At 39.3% G+C, this 20,604-nt stretch overlaps 1 protein-coding gene across 4 annotated transcripts in view; it reads right to left on the bottom strand.

Moving 5' to 3' along the window:
• The window catches only part of ESCO1 (establishment of sister chromatid cohesion N-acetyltransferase 1), a 72,053-nt gene extending 51,702 nt beyond the window's left edge, over positions 1 to 20,351 (bottom strand). Inside the window, exons 1-3 of one of the 4 annotated variants that reach the window (XM_090285749.1) lie at positions 20,016 to 20,351; positions 6,810 to 6,924; positions 3,898 to 4,036 (exon numbers count right to left, since the gene is read on the bottom strand). The gene's annotated coding sequence lies outside the window, so the exon portion shown is untranslated. Of the gene's footprint in view, positions 1 to 3,897; positions 4,037 to 6,809; positions 6,925 to 19,805; positions 19,982 to 20,015 lie in introns of those variants that run through there. The other 3 variants (XM_090285746.1, XM_090285748.1, XM_090285747.1) reach the window with 3 other exon arrangements.
• Between the last annotated feature and the right edge of the window lie 253 nt (positions 20,352 to 20,604).

The following is a 20,604-nucleotide window of genomic DNA, read 5'->3' as shown; positions in this document are numbered from 1 at the left end:
AACTGACCTGGAGTCTGCACGATCCTTCCTCATGTGGGAAGGCCACCCTCCCCTCCACACCCCCACTCTTATTAGGGTTTTCTGGACACAAGGGTAGGTAGGACGACGACCATGTCCAGCTTGAAGCAGCTAGAGGAGCTTGAGATCTTCGCCCATTGTCCTTTACAAGATTACAAAGGGTCCTAATATTTGAGGGGGGGGATAGTTATTATTTACGAACCAGGGTTATGGACTTGGGGGGGGGATTGCTGGGGGAGGGAGATGCTGGGTGGAGGGGAGCAAAGGGGAGAAAATTGGAACTGTTGTAACAATATAATCAATAAAAAACATTAAAAAAAAAAAAAAAAAGAAAATGGTCAAAGGACCTGAACAAATACTTCTCCAAAGAGGACATACAGAGGGTCCATAGACATATGAAAGAATGCTCAACATCACTAGCCATCAGAGAGATGTAAATAAAAACCACAATGAGATACCACCTCACACCAGTCAGAATGGTCACCATCAACAAATCAACAAACAACAAGTGCTGGTGAGGATGCGGAGAAATGGGAACCCTGGTGCATTGCTGGTGGGAATGCAGACTGGTGCAGCCACTATGGAAAACAGTTTCGAATTTCCTCAAAAAACTAAAAATGGAACTGCCTTTTGAACCAGCAATTCCATTGCTAGGATTATATCCAAAAAATCCTGAAACACCAATTCAAAAGAACCTGTGCACCCCAATGTTCATAGCAGCACTATTTACAATAGCCAAGTGTTGGAAACAACCTAAGTGCCCATCTGTAGATGAGTGGATCAAAAAACTGTGGTACATTTACACAATGGAGTACTATTGAAAGAAAGAAGGAACTTCTACCATTTGCGACAACATGGATGGAACTAGAGAGGCCAGGCAACGAAAGAAAAATACCTTATGCTGTCACCTATTACAAGAAACTAATGAACAACACAAACAAATAAGCAAAATTGAACCAGAGGTATGTAAACAAGGAGTAGACTAACAGTAACAAGGGGGGAGGCGGGAGGGAGAGAAGGGGGTAAGAAGGGGAAGGGTCTAGTCAAAGAACATGTATAAATGACCCACGGACATGGGTGGGGACTGAATGTGAGGGAAGGGAGGGACAGGGTGCAGGGAAGCAAGAGGGGGAAAAAAGTGGGACAACTGTAATGGAAAAACAAACAGAAAATTTTTCAGTGGGGGAAAAATGAAAATACGAAGAATGGAAATGCCAGTTCAGTGAATATTAGAAGGACAAGGATTTTCCTTCACATTGTGTATTTTTCTCCCTATCTGATCCCTCCAGAGTTTGGCATTCTAAACAAGTAAGTAATGACATAAGTTTCTTTGCATAAAACTAATAAGACCAGTTGTTAATAGAGGTTTTTTTTTTTGACCAAGTCTTTGACTGGAATGTCATGCCTAAAGGAGACTTGCTTGGGCTCTGGTTGTTACCAAAAAGCCCTGAGGAACTGGGAATGACTTTCAAAGGTAATAAAAGTCCACGAGATAAAAGTTCTGGTACCGTGGTTGGTTGTGCGGCCCACAGCAATCTTTCCAGAGAAGGAATGAAGGTTGTTTTCCTGGAAGATGGCTAGAAGGGACCTTAAGGCACAATGAAAAACCAGAAGAACTTGGAAAAGACAGGTGTATACAGGCAAGGCTGAATGCCAGGTATGTGGCTCAGCTTCTGTGCCCTGAAGGGCAGACTGAAGGTCACCCTAAATGTTCCTTGCATAAGTTCCAGCAAAGCAGAACTAAAGATCATAAGTGATCATTTGCTGTTCTTGTTGTGTTTATGCAAATGAACAGGATAAATTAAAAATGGACATAATGCAGTCCCTTTACTGACAAGGAAGGTAATCTTAGGGAGAAAAATTATTATTCAAGGAAAGTCACAATGATCAGTGGTAGACTATAAAGTAGTTCAGCTAATCATTTTTAAGGTTTCTTTTCATTTAAAATATGTTTTCACTTGAAAGTTAAACTATGTGGTATCATCAAAAATTTTTAATTTACAGGCAAGAAGAATGTCAAATGCCTTGCAACTGGATGTCTTTCCAATAAGTCAGTCTTACAGATTTAGAGACTTGTTTGTGGGTTATGTTACATAAATTAACATGTGTTTTCTGTTTTCAAAGGACATAAATCTATGATCTTATTACCTGAGTGACTGTCTGTACTTATAGGCCTCACTTAATCCTGTCTACAGTGCTGCCTCCTGAGACTCAACGGTTTGGCTGAACTAAGTGGCTGGGTTGGTGAAGAATGGGGTGGTCTGTGGGCTTCACTTTAAAACTGGTTTCTCTTTTCTGTCCTAATGACTTGGACCGAAAGGTCCCAGAGATCTGAGAGGGGGGGAAACCTAAACTATTTCCCTCAGCCCAAACTAAGTATAATGGACAAAAGGGTTTTGGACAGGTGAGATGTGCCTGGGACACCTTAATCCAAAGAAGCCCCTTTTTTTTCCCCTAATGTGGGACATTGAAAAATTAATCCCTGCCTTTTGTCACCTAGTGGTTATGGATTGAATGATGTCTTTTAACCCTGTTGCCAAATCTGTTGCCCCCAGAACACAACAAGGATGCCAGCCTGTTAAACCAAGCATGCTGTTGTCCAGGCACAGCCAACTGTCCTGGAGTCTGCATGATCCTTCCCCATGTGGGAAGGCCACCCTTCCCTCCACACCCCCACTCTTATTAGGGATTTCTGGACCCAAGGGTAGGTAGGACGACGACCATGTCCAGCTTGAAGCAGCTAGAGGAGCTTGAGACCTTCGCCCATTGTCCTTTATAAGATTATGAAGGGTCTTAATATCTGAGAGGGAGGGATTGTTATTTTTTATTAAAATAATTAATTAATCATTTATTTATTAAAAAAGAATAATAATAATATATGAAAGGGTGAAGCAGGAGAACTTGTATGTACAAACCATGGGCATGGATTTGGGGGGTTATTGCTGGGGGAGGGGTGTGCTGGGTGGAGGGTAGCAAAGGGGAAAAAATTGGAACTATTGTAACAATATAATCAATAAAATATACTTAAAAAAAAAAAAGAAAAACTATTAGTGTGTGATTCAGTATGGTAAATAGGTAAAAAATAAATAAATAAATAAATAAATAATCCAAAAGGTTTAAATAAACAACTATCAACTGAAATATATAACCTAAGAAAATATCACATGCTAGTTCCAATACTACACATATGTATAAATAAATAAAAAATGTAATGGGGTATAGATTTGTGCTTGCTGATATTAAAATACTTAGTTGAAATAATTAACAATTCAGTTTCAACATATTGATAAGAGGCTCTAAAAAAAAACCCAAATGCATAAGGAAATTTAGTACATATTTATAAAGGTGGTATTAATTTCATTAATTTCAAATTCATGAAGAAAAGATCATTCAACAATTGGTGTTAAGACAATCAGGTAATCATCTGGGTTATTTTGTCTTAAGAATAAGATTATGTCCAGGAAAAATTTAATCATTAAAACACTGTGTGAGGATTTTAATATTTATTTTCAGAGAGGGAAAGTTTTCAAGCCTTGTCACAAAATTCAGAAGCCAAGTTTGAGAGACAAAACTGGGGTAAAGATACTGGCAAAAAAATAGCAAAAGTTAATACATACTATATTCATAAAAAAGAAACCACAGATAGCTAGTGTGATAACAGAAATATAAAAATTAAGGAACTACAGGACCAAGTTTCACGAGTGTGAAAAAAGCTTACTTTTCACTATATATCCACGTAAATGTTTTATTATATAAGCAAATAATCTTGTCAAAAACTTAAAATAGGAGTTATATTTCTCTCTGAAAATATAAAGTACATTTGGCACACTGACTAATTATCTTGGAAGGCACCAGATTATAAAAGTATAAACTGCTTACCTTAATAAAATTGATATTACATATCACTTCTTTCTTTAAGTTGACTGATGATGCTTCTAATGAATGATGCTTCTAATAACTTCCTGTATATTTGGAAATTAATCTTTAAAAGGAAATCCTATAGCTAAGATAAAACAATCTATTAAAAAATGAGAATACAAAGTATTATTATTCATTAACTGATATATTAAAACAACTTAGACTAAGTAAACAATGGCTTAATGACAATTTTCACAATTACATGCAAAATATCACACAGCTGCAACGTGGGTACCATCTCATTTTTACACCAGTTTAATAGATATGGGTTTTCTTCCAAAATAATCATGACATCCTACCCCAAACCCCACCTCCATGGGAGTGTATTTTCCTTCCCAACTGATGCTGAGCTTGTTCACATGCCTTACTTTGGCCTCATGGTGAGCAAAGTGTATTTCTCTGCCCCCAAAGTCTTGGCCATTTGACTTGTTTTGGCCAAAAGTATGTCAGCAGAAATGATGCAAACAAAGGTCTGAAATGTCTTTCTACAGATGGACTTGCCCTCTTATACCTCTGCCATCACCATGAAAAAGCTACGCCAGATAGACACTGCCCCTTCAGCCTAGGCCCCAGAATAAACAAGTAGAACTAAGCCAAACCCCAAATAAGGTGCCAAGCCCAACCTACAATGAGAAGTAAAGCACACCCACACCCACAGGTTCCCTGACAAGCCTAACCTAAGTAACCTAACCTACAGCTGCTCTACAAATGTGTAAGCAAGATTAATTAGAGTAATTGCTGTTTGAGGCCACTGAGTTCTAGTACAGTTCTGCATACAGCAATACCTATTAATTTACATATTGTAGTTAATTTTTATTTTCTGGGAAGCTCCAAATTTACCAAAGATTAAGCCTCTGAGGGACAATAACTTGAAAAAACAAAGTTCATTTAATTTCCTTTATTACTTTAACACTAAGAATTCTAATTTTTAAAATGATGAATTACATCATTGTACTTCTTTTCCTCTCAATTTTAAGTATTTAATACATTTGGCAGTTGGAATCTACTTTAGAAAAGAGGTAAAGTGATATACAAGTCTGCAGTAACTGAATCACCTGTTCAGGCATGCTAAGGATAATTTCACTTTAGTTTGCCCTACATGTTAAATCATTATGAATCTAGTATTATACATCTTCATAACTCCCTTTCCGTTACATAAACCTTGAAATCAAGGACCAAAATGCATTCTCTAACCTGTTAACAAATTAAGAAGCTACACACCCCTGACCACAGTTCGCTTATTAATATAATCCTAATAAAATCAATATTGGGACCAAAAAACAATAATCAAACTTTACATAAAATGACCACTTTAGAAAATCCACAATACCATTTTCATTTTACTACAGATATTTAGAAGATACATGTTAGAAAGTACGTACCCAAGAATTTAAAATTATATCCAATTTCCCACCGTGCTTTATAATAAAATGTAATCAAATTTTAATCAAAATATTTACATTGCACATCACATTTTAAAGTGAGTTTTTGAAAAACATTTTATAATTGAAATATAATTCCTATACCATTAAATTAACCTCTTCACAGTGTACAATTTAACAGTTGTTAGTATATTCGGAGTTGTGCAACAATTACACATATCTAATTCCAGAATATTTGCATAAGCCATCTCTAGCATTAGGCCGTACCACCCTGAATGTACCTGATCTCCAGAATATTTTCATTACCCCTTAAAAGAAACCCCATATCCATTAGCAGTCACTTCCCATTTCCCACTCCTTCCAGCCCCTTGCAACTACAAATCTTTCTGTCTCTACAAAATTGGCTATTTTAGATGTTTCATACACATGGAATCATAAAATGTTCAGCCCTTTGACTGGCATTCACTTAGCATAACATTTTCAAGGTTCAAGCACCGTTGTAGCATGTATTACAAATACCTTGTTTTTTATGCTGAATACTATTCCATTGTATGAACATGCCGCTTTTGTTTACCTATTCATGAATTGATGGAATGTCTGATGGACTGTTTCTACCTTTTGACTACCATGAATAATGCTGTTATGAACAATCCTGAATGAGGTTTTGTGTGTGTTTTAGGTCCCTTGGATATATATATCTAAAAGTATAATTGATGGGCCAGATGCTAACTCTATGTTTAACTTTTTCCAAACCAGTTGCATCATTTTAAATTTCCACCAGCTTTGTATGAAGGTTCCAATATCTCTACCACCTTGTCAGCATTTATTATTATTATCTTTTTTAACATTTTAGTCATCCTTTTGGGTGTGAAGTGCTATTGCACTGTAGCTTTAATCTGCATTTTCCTTATCAGTAATTACACTGAATATCTTTTCATATGCTTATTGGCCATTTGTATTTCTTCTCTGAAGAAATATCTATTAGAATCCTTTCTTTATTTTTAAGTTAGCCATTTTCCTTTTTATTATTGAGATGTAAGAGTTCTTTACCTGAATATTAGACTTTCATCAAGTGTATGATTTACAAATGTTTTCTCCAATTACGTCAGTTTTCACTTTCTTGATATAGAGTCCTTTGATACATAGGTAATTTTAATTTTCATAAAATCCAATTAATCTATTTTTTCTTTGGTTGCTTGTGACTTAGGCATCATTTCTAAGAAACTATTACCTAATCCAAGACCATAAAGAGATATATACATTTATAGTTTCAGCTTACATTTAGATCATTAATTCATTTTGAGTTCATTTTATATATGGAATGAGGCAGAGATAAAATCTTCATTTTTTAAATATGGATAGCCAAATGTTCCAGCACTATTTATCAAAAAGACCATTCTTGCCCCACCCAGTGTGGCTGAGTTGGTTGGAGCATCATCCAGTAACTAAAAGGTTGCAAGTTCCAATTCCCAGTAGCGGACACATACCTACCTGGCTTGCAGGTTTGATCCGCTGTCTAGGCAAGTACAATCCCAGTATGACAAATATGGGACGCAACCAACCAGTGTTTCTCTCACTCAATGTTTCTCCCTCTCCCTTCCTCTCTCTAGAAGGAATGAAAAAAAAAAAAAAAATGTCCTTGGGTGAGGGTTTAAAAAAAAAACAAAAACATTCTTAATCATTGAACTGTCTAGGCACTCTTATAGAAAATCATTTGTCCATAAACATATGGAATTATGTCAGGACTCACAATTCTGTTCCACTGATCTCTATGATCTTATGCCAGTACCACAAAGTCTTGATTACGGTAGCTTTGTAGTAAGCTTGTTATTAATTGAAGCACATTGTACAACAGGATTTGACATTTTCACTATGAAATGATCACCACAGTAAGTCTAGTTAACATGTCATCTTACAGTTATGAAATTTTTTTTCCTCGTGATGAGAATATCTACAATCTACTCTTTAACAACTTTCAAATATGCAATACAGTATTATTAACTATAGTCACCATGCTGTACATTACATCCCTATGACTTACTTTTTTTTTTAAAGAGAGAAAGAAGGGGAGAGAAACATCAATGTGTGGTTGCCTCTCACACACCCTCAAGTGGGGACCCAGCCTGCAACCCAGGCATGTGGCCCAACTGGGAACCGAACCAGTGACCCCTTGGATCACAGGTCAATGCTCAATCCACTGAGCCATCCCAGCCAGGGCTTATTTACTTTATAACTGGAAGCTTGCAGCTTCTGACCCTCCTTCGCCCATTTTACCAACCCCTTTCTGACTCTGGCAAGCAATCTATTCTCTGTATCTATGGGCTTGTTTTGTTTTTTTTTTTTTGTTTTTGGGTTCTTTTTTTTTTTTAGATTCCACATATAAGTGAGATCATATGGTACGATATTGTGATTTAAAAGAAAAATACAAGGTTCGGCAAAAGTAGATTTACACTTATGAATACTCAACAGTTTTTTATTGTTTACTTATTATTGCATTATTTTCCGTATGAACAACTGTAAATCTACTTTTGCCCCACTCTGTATTTATTTGGTCTTCATCCTGGCTCACAGCTCTCAAAACCCATGGAATTTCCTAAGTGTTGAGAGTGATAATGGTGTCTTGTTGTTAATTAGGTGACTTTTGGAAAGCACCTAAGGAGGGGGCTGGTTGCCACTAGAGCTAACCATGTGATTAGAGGGTTAGAACTTTCAGTTTCACTCCCTGGACTCAAAAGAACAGGGTTTAGAGTTTCTGGGTTGGTCAATACATGGAGATGTGGCGAGAATGAGAGGCTCAAGAGCAATGGAAGCCCAATGCCCATTCCCCATACTTTGCTCTATGTACCTCCTCCATCTGGCTATTTCTGAGTTAAAATGTTTCCCAGAGTTCTGTGAGCTGCTTTAGCAAATTACTGAACCCAAGGAAAGAGGTCATGGGGACTTCTGATATATAGAAGTACAAGTAACAACTTGGACTTTGCAACTGGCATTGAGTCGAAGGTCATCGGAACCTCCAGTCTGTAGCTGGTCATTCAGAAGCACAAGTTATGACTGGATTTTGAAGTGAGTGTGTTGAGTGTTGTATGTGTTTGGGGGGCGGGGAAGGGGGGAGGTTAAGACTGAATCCTTAACCTGTGGGATGTGACACTATCTCCAAGTAGATAAGTGTCAGAATTGTGTTGAACTGTAGGACACCTTGGTGGTGTCTGAAATTGTGTGGTACTGTACAGGAAGCCCCCCAACGCACACACATACAGAGGTACAGGTGCAGAAATTGGGTCTAAGAACCTAACTGACATAGTATTTGTCTTTCTCTAACTTGTTACACTGAGCATAATGCCCTCCAGGTACATCTGTGTTATGGCTTCATTATTCCTCTGTATATATGTACCACATTTTTATCCATTCATCCAACGAGAGACTTAAGTTTCCATATTTTGGCTATTGTAAATAATGCTGCAATGAACTACAATGAACACGGGATGCATCCATCATTTGAAGTTATTGCTTTTCATTTTCTTTGGATAAATATGCAGAAGTGGAACTGCTGGATCATATAGTAATTTTATTTTTACTTTTCTGAGAAACCTCCATACTGTTTTCCAAAGTGGCTGCACCAATTTACATTCCCACCAACAGTACACAAGGGTTCCCTTTCCTCTACTTCCTTCCCAACACTTTTTACTTCTTGTCTTTTTGATAAAAGTCATTCTAACAGATGTGAGGTGATATCTCACTGTGGTTTTGATTTGCATTTCTTTGATGATTAGTGATTTTGAACATCTTGTCATGGACCTGTTGGCCATCTGTACATCTTCTTTGGAAAAATGGCTAGTCAGATATTCTACCCTTTTTAAAAAAAAAATAAATTTATTTATTTATTTTATTTTTAGAGAGAGGGAAAGGAGCAAAAGAGGGAGAGAAACATCACTGTGTGGTTGTCTCTCACTCGCACCCCCAACTTGGGACCTGACGTGCAACCTAGTCATGTGCCCTGACTGGGAATCGAACCAGCAACACTTGGCTCACAGGCCGACGCTCAATCCACTGAGCCACAGCAGCCAGGTCTACACATCTTTTAACTGAATTTTTTTCTTTTGCTATTGAGTTCTACAAGTTCTTTATATTTTTTGGATATTAACCCCTTATCATATATATAATTTACAAATATTTACTCCCATTCAGTAGATTACATTTACATCTAGTTGTTGGTTTCCTTTGCTATACAGAAGTTGTTTAATTTGACATAGTCCCCACTTGCTTATTTTTGCTTTCATTGCTTCAGCTTTTGTTTCAGATTCAAAAAATCGTTGCCAAGACTGACATCAAGGAGCTTACCATCTATATTTTCTTCTAGGAATTTTATGGTTTCAGGTCTTATATTCAAGTCTTTAATTTATTTTGAGTTAATTTTTATGTACGGTGTAAGACAGGGGTCCAGTTGCATTCTTTTGCATGTGGCTTTTCAGTTTTCACAACACCATTTACTGAAGAAACTGTCCTTTCCCCATTGTATATTATTGGCTTTTTTTTCAAAAATTATATTTATTGACTTTTAGACAGACGAAGGGAGAAGGGTAAGAGGGGCAGGAGGGAGAGAGACAAAGAAAGAGAGAGAGGAGGCGGGGAGGGAGGGAAAGAGAGAGAGAAGGAGAGAGAGAGAGAGAGAGAGAGAGAGAGAGAGAGAGACTGACTGATTTGTTGTTCCACTTATTTATGCATTCATTGGTTGATTCTTTTACGTGCTGGGAACAGGATCAAGCCTACAATCTTGGGGCATTGGGATGATGCTCTAACCATCTGAGCTACCTGGGGAGGGTTCTTGACTTCTTTTGCAGTAAGATTTTTAATGAGGAGGTGTGAGTCCCTCAACTTTGTTATTGTTTTTCAAGACTGTTTTGGCTATTCTGTGAATTTTAGGACCGACTTGTCAATTTCTGCAAAAAAATGAGCTAGGATTTTGGCAGGGATTACACTGAATCTCTAGATCAATATGGGATATTGCCACCTATTAATTAATAGTAAGTCTTCTAATCCTTACACATGGATATCCCTTCATTTATTTAAATTATCTTTAATTTTGTAAGAAACGTTCCAATTTTTAGTGTCAAGCCTGGCACTTCTTTTATTACATTTATTTGTAAGTACAGTAAGTTAACATTGTAAATAGATTCTATGATTTAAAGGGGAAACAATGTAAATGAAACCAATTTTATCACAGACATAGGCTAATTGATACAAAAAAGAGTTAAGTTCCTATGGCTCCTCATTAACATTGTTAAGAAAACTACCTTGAATGAAACATTACCAAGAACCTACTGTACTTTATTCTTTTCAAAATTCTATTAAAAAATGATTTTTTTTCTTAATTCCCTTTTTGGATGGTTCATGGGTAGTATACAGAAATACAAATTATTTTTGTAAATTGACTTTGTATTCTATAATCTTGTTGGATTCATTTATTAGAATAAGTTTTTTGTGGATTCCTTAGGATTTTCACCATATAAGATGATGTCATCTGGAAACACAAATAGTTTTATTTTTATTACTTTCCAACCTGGATGCCTTTATTTCTTTTTCTTGCCTAACTGTTCTGGCTGGAACCTCCAGTACAATGTTGAATGTTAAGTGGCAAGAACAAACATCCTTATCTCACCTATAAGTGGAATGTAATGAGCAAAACAAACAAATGAGCAAAACAGACTAGGGACATGGGAATAAGGAACAAACTGACAACACCAAAGGGTAGGGGGAATAGGGACAACAGGGAAGGGGATGTGGGGGCAGTTTAGGAACAAGTATAAAAGACCCATTGCTATGGACAACAGGGTGGGGATTGACTGCTGGAAGGGGGTAGGCAGGGCAGAGGAGAGCAAAGGGGGAAAAATTGGGACAACTGCAATTGAACAATGATAAAATAAAATAAAAGAATAGACATCCTTGTCTTGTTGCTGATTCTAGGGGGAAGCCTTCAGTCTATGGAACTGTACCCGTGTTATAATGACTAATATAAAACAGCAACTCTGACAAGCCTCTCCATTGTAAGAGACTTCTGGCCAAGATGGAGGCGTAAGCAGACACACTTCACCTCCTCACACAACCATAAGAAGGATCACAACTAACCTCAAAACAAAAAATAACCAGAACTGCCAAAAATCAAACTGTAATGAAGTCCGACAACAAAGGCTTTAAAGAAGTCAAATTCGTCCAGAAGGGTAGGAGGGGCAGAGACAGGGAGACGGGGTGGAGAGGACATGGTGTGGTGGCAGCAAGGCAGCAGCAGCTGTGGAATGGGCAGTCCCATATTTATGTGTGGCAGATAAAAGCCAGGAGGGACACCTGCGGAGTGATCCAAGCCCCAGACAAGACCGCACAGCCAGGGTTCCAGCACCAGGAAAATAAAGCTTCAGAGCTTCTAGCTGGAAAACCAGTAGTAGTCTGACAGCAGAAGAAACTTCCAATTTCTCAGCAGATTATGTTTAGAGGGCCCCCACGGTCCTAGAATGCACACAAACCCACCCATGCTGGGAACCACCACCAGGGCAACAGCTAGAGGTATGCCAGCTACATATGGGAAGTGGGTGAAGTGACCGGAAATGGGGTGAGTGTCCAGCAAGTGGCACTGTCCCCTCTCTGACCCCTCCCTCACATACAGCGCCAAAAAGCAGTGAAAGGGGAAGTCCCACCCTGGAGAATACCTAAGTTTCCGCCCCTTATAATGTAACAGGTGCGCCAAGACAGAGTCAAAACAGCTCTACCTAATACATAGAAACAAACACAGAGAGGCTGCCAAATTGAGGAGACAGGAAATATGGCCCAAATGAAAGAACAGAACAAAATTCCAGAAAAAGAACTAAGGGAAATGAAGATAGCCAACCTACAAGATGCAGCCTTCAAAACTCTGGTAAGGACACACAGAGAACTCACTAAGGCAAATACATACGGGAAGAAATGAAGGCTACACTAAGTGAAATAAAGAAAAATCCACATGGAACCAACAGTGAAGGTAAGGAAGCCAGGGTTCAAATCAATAATTTGGAACATAAGAAAGAAATAAGCAGTAAATCAGTACAGAATGAAGAAACAAGAAATGAAAAAAACAAGGAGTAAGACAACTCTGGGACATTTCCAAAAGTGCCAGCATCCAAATCATAGGAATGCCAGAAGGAGAAGATGAACACCAAGAAATTGAAAACTTATTTGAAAAAATAATGAAAGAAAACTTTTCTAATTTGGTGAAGGAAATAGACATACAAGTCCAGGAAGCACAGGAGTCCCAAACAAGCTAGACCCAAAGAGGACCACACCAAGACACATCATAATTAAAATGACAAAGGTGAAAGAATCTTAAAAGCAGCAAGAGAAAAGTTATCTACAAAGGGGTCCCCATAGACTGTCAGCTGATTTCTCAAAGGAAACTTTGCAGGCAAGAAGGGACTGGCAAGAAGTATTCAAAGTGATGAAAAGCAAGGACCTACAATCAAGATTACTCTATCCAGCAAAGCTGTCCTTTAGAATGGAAGGACAGAAAAAGTGCTTCCCAGACAAGGTTCATCATCACCAAACCATTATTATATGAAATGTTAAAGGAACTTATTTAAGAAAAAATAGAATCAAAACAATGAACATTAAAATGACAACACAAAGAACTTATATTCATGACCCATGGACATTGAACTAAGGGGGATGGGACTGCTGGAGGGAAGGGGGGCACTGGGCAGAGGGGAGCAAAGGAAAATATTGGTACTACTGTAACAACATAATCAATAAAATATACTTTAAAAAATGACAAGAAACTCACAACCATCAACAACAGAACCTAAAAAAATAAAAACAAAACCAAACTAAGCAAACAACCAGAATAAGAACAGAATCGTGGGTATGGGGATCATCTGGAGGGTTATCACCTGGGAGGGGGAAAAGGGAGAAATGGGGAAATGGCGCAGGGATTAAGAAGCATAATTGGTAGGTACAAAATAGGGGGAAGTTAAGAATGATATAGAAAATGATATAAGAAATGATAAAACCAAAGAACATAAATGCATGACCCACAGACATGAACTAAGGGGGGGGTGGGAGTGCTGGAAGAAAAGGGGTACTGAGCAGAAGGAGGCAAAGGGAAAAGAAATTGGGACAACTATAACAGCATAACCAATAAAATATACTTTAAAAAAAGACAAGAAAATTCCACAGGGAACCAATAGCGAAGGGAAGGAAGCTGGGGCTCAAATCAATGATTTGGAACATAAGGAAGAAATAAATAATCAATTAGTACAGAATGAAGAAACAAGAAATGAAAAAAACAAGGAGAGAATGAGACTCTGGGACATCTCCAAAAGTGCCAGCATCCAAATCACAGGAATGCCAGAAGGAGAAGAGTTAACACCAAGAATCTGAAACCCTGGACTTCCGGCCAAGATGGAGGCACAGACCGATATGCTCGGTCTCCCTCTACAACTAAGAAGGATTAAAACTACCGCAAAACCAAAAATAATAAGTTCCAGAAAATAAAGCTACATGGAAGTCCAACGTATGAAGTCATAAACAAGCGGTGCTCATCCGGACAGGTAGGAAACGCGAATCCGAGGCTGAGAAAGATCAAACTGTGTTGGTGGCAGCAGCTGCAGCAGCAAACAGTGGGACCCGGTAAGCAGACACCTGTATTTGGGGGGAGGAGAGAAGTGCCTGGGAGCCGGCCCCGGCCCCAGTTGCAGACAAGATCCATCGGCTTGTGATTCCATCGCTGGGGAAGGCAGACCCCATTGGGAGGCAGAGAGTAACAGCAGGAATTCATCTCGAACCCCCGCTCCCACGCAAAGTGCCACAGTGTGGTGAGAAAGGTCCCCAGGTTGTGACGAGTACACGGACTCCGCCCAATATAGCATAGGAGGTATGACAGCGCCCCGCCCAAGAAGGAAAGATAAAATGGTCAGAATGGCAGAATTAATGATTGAAATACCAATCACACAGCTAACAAAAAAAAACAAACAAAAGCCTTGACCAATGAACAAACAGCGAATCTTTCTACGAGGCTCAGTTCAGAGCTATAGTCATAAAGCAACTTACAGGCCTAACAGCAGGACTGAATCAAGACAAGGAAGAGATGAAGGCTAGTCCTGCTGACATGAACAAAAATACATACAAGACAAGTGGTGAGGAAGGGAAAGCCATGGATCAAATCAACAAATTGGAACATAAGGAGGGAATAAACAGTCAACAGTGCAGAAAGAGAAAACAAAAAGTGAGAAATATGAAGAGAAGCTCAGAAACCTCTGGGGGAGCTATAAGCAAACGAACATTCGAGTTATAGGATTGCCAGAGGGTGAAGAACTAGAAATTGAAAAATTATGTGAAAAAATAATGAAGCAGAACTTCCCTAACTTGGGGAAGGAAATGAACTTACAGGTCCAGGAAGCACAGAGAGTTCCGGATAGGCTGGACCCAGGGAGGACCACACCAAGACACATTATCATCAAAATGTCAAAAATTAAAGATAAAGAGAGAATCTTAAGAGCAGCAAGAGAGAAAAGAATTATGTACAAAGGGGTCCCAATTAGACTATCAGCATATTTCTCAAAGGAGACTTTACAGGCAAGATGGGACTGGCAAGAAATATTCAAAGTAATGAAAATCAAAAACCTACAACCATGATTACTCTATCCAGTGAAGCTGTCATTCAGGATAGAAGGGCAGAGAAAGTGTTTCCAGGACAAAGTAAAACTGAAGGAGTTTGTTAGATCCAAACCACTGTTATATGAGATGTTAAAGGGACTGGTTTAGAAGAAGGAGGATCAAAACTACGAACATTAAAAGGAAAACTGTATCACAACAACCATCAGCAGAAACCAGCGAATTGAAACCAAGACAAACTAAGTAGGCAACGAGAAGGGAAAAAGAATTATAAGTACGGGAAACATATTGGGGGGAGGTCAGCGGGGAGGGGGAATAGGGAAAAGGGAGGGAAATGATGCAGGAATTAAGCATAGTAGGAGGGAGTGGAGTAGACAGGAAGATGTTAAGAAATATATGCACAACCAATGGGCATGGACTAAGTGGGGGACAACTGGAGGGAAAGGGGGAGCAGGGGTAAAGAAATTGGGACAACTGTAACAGCATAATCAATAATAAAAAAAATTAAAAATAATAATAAAAATAAATAAATAAAAAAAAATTGAAGCCCTGGCTGCTGTGGCTCAGTGGACTGAGCGTCAGCCTGCGAGCCAAGTGTCGCTGGTTCGATTCCCAGTCAGGGCACATGACTAGGTTGCACATCAGGTCCCCAGTTGGGGGCGCAAGTGAGAGGCAACCACACAGAGATGTTTCTCTCCCTCTCTTTCTCCTTTCCCCTCTCTCTATAAATAAATAAATAAACAATTTTTTTAATAAGATTTGAAAACTTATTTGAAAATATAATGAAAAAGCTTTTCTAATTTCGTGAAGGAAATAGATATACAAGTTCGGGAAGCACAGAGTCCCAAACAAGCTAGACCCAGGGAGGACCACACCAAGACACGTCATAATTAAAATGTCAAAGATTAAAGATAAAGAGAATCTTAAAAGCAGCAAGAAAAAAGAATTACCTACAAAGGAGTTCCGATAAGACTACCAGCTGATTTCTCAAAAGACACTTTGCAGGCAAGAAGGGACTGGCAAGAAGTATTCAAAGTGATAAAAAACAAGGACCTACAACCAAGATTATTCTATCCAGCAAAGCTGTCATTTAGAATGGAAGGGCAGATAAAGTGCTTCCCAGACAAGGTAAAGCTAAAGATGTTCATCATCCCCTAGCCCTTATCATATGAAATGTTAAAGGGACTTGTCTAAGAAAAAAACAAAGGTCAAAACTATGAACAGTAAAATGACAACAAACTCATAACTATCAACAACTGAATCTAAAAATACATAAACAAAAACCTATTAAGCAAACAACTAGAACAGGAACAGAATCATAGATATGGAGATCATGTGAAGGGTTACCAGCTGGGAGGGGGAAGGGGAAGAATGAGGGAAAAGGTGTAGGGATAAGGAAGCATAATAGGTGAGTACAAAATAGACAGGGGGAAGTTAAGAATATAGGAAATGGAGAAGGCAAAGAACTTACATGCATGACCCATGGACATGAACTAAGAGCAGGGATTGCTGAAGACAAGTGGGGTACTGGGCAGAGGGGGGCTAAGAAAAAAACTGGCAACTGTGATAGCATGATCAATAAGATATACTTTAAAAAAAGAATAATATATGCCAGAAAGACTTCACTATCTGTAGAGGAAAGAAGTTAAATTATATTTGCCTATCTCTTAACCATTACTATAGATGACACAACAGAAACACTTCTAAATATGAAGTCCTTAAAACAGCTCCTGGCACAGCATAAGCACTTACACAGTATTAGCTATAATAATAATACTGATACAACAACATTTTTGATGAAAAGAAAATATGAAGAAGAAAAATTTACCTTAGTTACTCCTAGTTTCACTTAACTACTTGACAACTTCACTTCCATATTATCATTATCTTTTTCAGCCTCAGTAACTGCATTAATTCTAAACTGTTTAATTATTTACATTAAAGCAGTAGTTTTCTAAATGTGGTAAGGGACCCTAAGGACACCAGAGATTCTTTCAGGGGGTTCCTGAGATCAAAATTATACATGGGTAGAAGATCAATGAGAAGTGTAAAACATACCAATGAATTTTAATGCAATATTTTAAGAAAAGTATATAGATATGGTTTCAGATTCCACACTGCAACTAACATTTTAAAAATTACTATTTGTTGAGTTTTGTTGTGGAATCAAAGACTGTCACAATTACCTGAAAAGGTTATTAAAGTACTCCCCTCAACAGTGAAGCTAGATTTTCTTCATGTAAGTTCAACTAGAACGACATATAAGATTAAATGCAGAAGCTGATTAATTTTTTAAAATTCACAAAAATGTAAAACAGTTGCCATTCTTTAAAATTTTTTTGTTTTGGAAAGTAGCTGTTTTTCATTTTTAAAAATGTTATTTATAATAACCTGCAACTAGTTTACTAGTTGTTCTTTAATGAGTTAGTAAATATATTCTATTTCAAATATAGTAACTGTCAGTAAATATAACCCATCTATACAAAAGCTATGTGGAGTCTTACATATTTTTAAGAGTGTAAAGTGATCCTGACAATTAGTTTGAGAACCTCCACATTAAAAAATACATGCCCTGGCTGGTGTGGCTCAGTGGCTTGAGCACTGGCCTGCAAACCAAAGTGTCGACAGTTCAATTCCCAGTCAGGGCACATGCCTGGGTTGTGGGCCAGGTCCTCAGTTGAGGGCGTGCCAGAGACAACCACACATTGATGTTTCTCTCATTCTCTTTCTCCCTCCCTTCCCCTCTCTCTAAAAATAAATAAATAAAATATTTAAAATATATACTTAATACCCTGTTTTTATTTATATCCTGAGTTATTTCTGTTGACTCTCACGTATACAGCCATAAATGTTTACAGTACACTGAAGAGGGCACGAACATAAATCTTGCTTTTTTCAGTTGTAAGTATAAGATGTAACCCCCTGAAAAAAGACAGGATGATTGGGTTAACAGAATAATATATTTGCCAAAAATAACTATAGTAATATAATGTAACTATAATACAGAACTTATGCAGAAAGAGACCAAAGAACTTTCACTATGCAAAAAAAAAAAAAAAAAAAATGTACAGAAAAAATAGTCTGGGCTTCAAAGTGTTAACATGATCTTTAAGTGAATTATCTATGGTAACAATTTTACCAGAGTTGGTTTCTAACCATCTAAACTTGGTATCACCTTCAGCAGAGGTTATTCAAAGAACTCTGTTAAACATAAATCTGCCAATGAAAGTGTTGAAAAAATTTTTATTTAAGCATCTATTATTTTGAATTGTGCAACACTAGTCACCTTTATTATTAGAATAAATACAATACGCTTGGTCCTATAATAAATTACCAAGCTACAAAATGCAAAGGGGGTTAATGGCATTCATTAATTAGGGTACTTTTCAGTTCTTCTGGAGGCATAATTTATAGATTTAAATGCCTAGCACAAAACCTTGTATGGGTCTGATGTTAAAAATACTATTGTTCACTACAGAATTATAATGCTGATCAATGAGAAATGGCAGCATATACCAGGACTGAATGATTAAGGTAGGCAGAAGCTCATAAGCCAGGGCAAAGTTTGTTCTAAAAGGGTACTTCCAAAGTCACACATCTGATTCAAGGAGGCATATACTGCGTTCTACCTAGAAGGCGGAAGTATCTCTGTTAGTTTACTTATTTCCTCACATGCTGTAAGGCCTGAATTTGCAACTTCCAAATTAGGCATTTTTAAGCGCTTTTCACCCTATTCTCATATCTAACTCCATGGTGAAAATTTTCAAGTTTTTCAAATTAAAAAAAAAAAAATTCCATTGGTGTTAGAGCCCTGTGTAAAGAATCTAAGAACCAAATCAGAAGAAAGGGTGACTACAGCAAAGTTCACTGCAACCAGATTGCTTTAAACTGAACCAGTATTTTACCCAGTTTTTAAAAAATTAATGTTTAGGTGGGGAAATACAAAACCCACATTCTACTATTCCACTAAGTAGCATTCTTTTACTGGTTTCTGCAAAAACCAATTATTTACTGAAATACCACTTGATAAAAATACTTAAATACTGTATGTTGCAAGTACTTCCTGCTGAAAGTATCCCATTTCAATGATTTAAGTGCTGCAGAAAACAAGTACTTCTCAAATCAATGATTCAACTCCTTCCTCCTCCCCCGCTGCGCCCCCCACCCCAGCCCCGGAAAACACTGTACGTGCTGGGTTTTCAGAACTCCACGTTTAGAAGTGGTAATGAGAGGTAGCGGGGGACAAGGAGGTTGGACTTGCTATCTCATTCTGCCCGAGTAAAACAAACCCCAGCTGTCAAATCATTTTAGGAATAATGACAAAAATCGAGAACCCAATTCCCTTCTGATCGCATCTATCTCTATAAAACTTCATTATGGCCTTCATCGCACCTACATCTACACCCGGGGGAACTCTACCAGTGCCCAGACCCTCATATTCAACCCGAATTACTCTATGTCCTTGGACCCAAGCCAAGGTTCCCATCCCAGGCTAACAACTGTGAAACCAGGATCCCCACATCCCACCCTGCAGAATGCAGAGGCCTCAGGGTTCAGGCAGTATCGGCGGGTGGCGGCTGGTAGGGCAGCCAGACGCTGGAACCACAGCTCCGCGAGCGCAAGCCGCTGGGGGCAGGAACAAGGCCCTGGGCTACCTGCGGGCCACCATCAACGCCACCCATAGTCTCACTCAACAGATGCTCGCCACCCCGGGGCTCTGGCGCCCCAGCGGGTGCCGAGGGAGCCCCTGCCTGACCCGGTCGTTGGTCATTGCCCCTTTTTACTGCTGACCGGCCAACAAGCAGCAGCAGGTGATGGGGCCACTAGACAGCCGAGAGGCGCAGGTTGTTTGCGTACCTCAGGGGACGGCGTGTTGGAGCTGCTCACTGCCTCCCAGGGACGCGAGGAGCCGGGAACGAGAAGGAAGAAGAGAGCAGGGCAACACGACGCGAAGGTGAGACAGAAAAGGGGAGAGCCGTCCAGCTCTTTGGAGGGGTTGGCAAAAGAGAAAAGCGGACGCAGGCGGCCCAACAGCAGGCGGCGGAGACGGTTGGGACGCTCGCGTACCTTCCTCACTCCTGGCTGAGGGATTCAACGGGAGCCGGCAGTCCGCCTCACATCCGGGTATCAGGAGACACTCAGCTGCTCCTGCCGCGACAGCCACCTCCCCCGCTGCGCTTAAACGCCAAACTTCCGGCGACAACGGCGACGCCTCGCCCCATCAGATGGGAGTTACCTGCGACTGTCTTGGGCGCGCTTGCGCAGCATTCCTCTTCAACCCTAAAGGGCTCAGCTGACGTACCCTGAAGAAGATGGCCGCCACGCTCGCTGCGTGTCACGCAGTTTTTCACCCAGGCCGAGGCGGCGGGACGTCGGAGAAAGGCGAGCCAGCATCCATCCTAGGCGCAGGCGCGGTGGGAAGCCTCGCGTGCGCGCACCGCGGGTGGGAGCCTCACGGGGAGGTGGCTGCGCCCCCTGGCGGTAACCGCTTGTCCTTCCCGGGGTCCTCTATTGGAATACAGCCCCCAGCGCCCCCAGCGGTAGTGGTTTGTCTAGGAAATACGTTGCCGTAGATTCCTGTGCGGATTGCAGGTTCTGTTCTCCAAGTCAAATACCTTTAATATTCTAAAGGGGCTAATGGTAAGAAAAGGGTATT

The sequence above is a fragment of the Furipterus horrens genome, unplaced genomic scaffold, assembly GCF_987537825.1.
Source record: "Furipterus horrens unplaced genomic scaffold, mFurHor1.1.pri manual_scaffold_8, whole genome shotgun sequence".
Classification (NCBI taxonomy): domain Eukaryota; kingdom Metazoa; phylum Chordata; class Mammalia; order Chiroptera; family Furipteridae; genus Furipterus; species Furipterus horrens.
The sequence above is the reverse complement of the archived record's forward strand: the minus strand, read 5'-3'. Positions and strand labels throughout refer to the sequence as shown.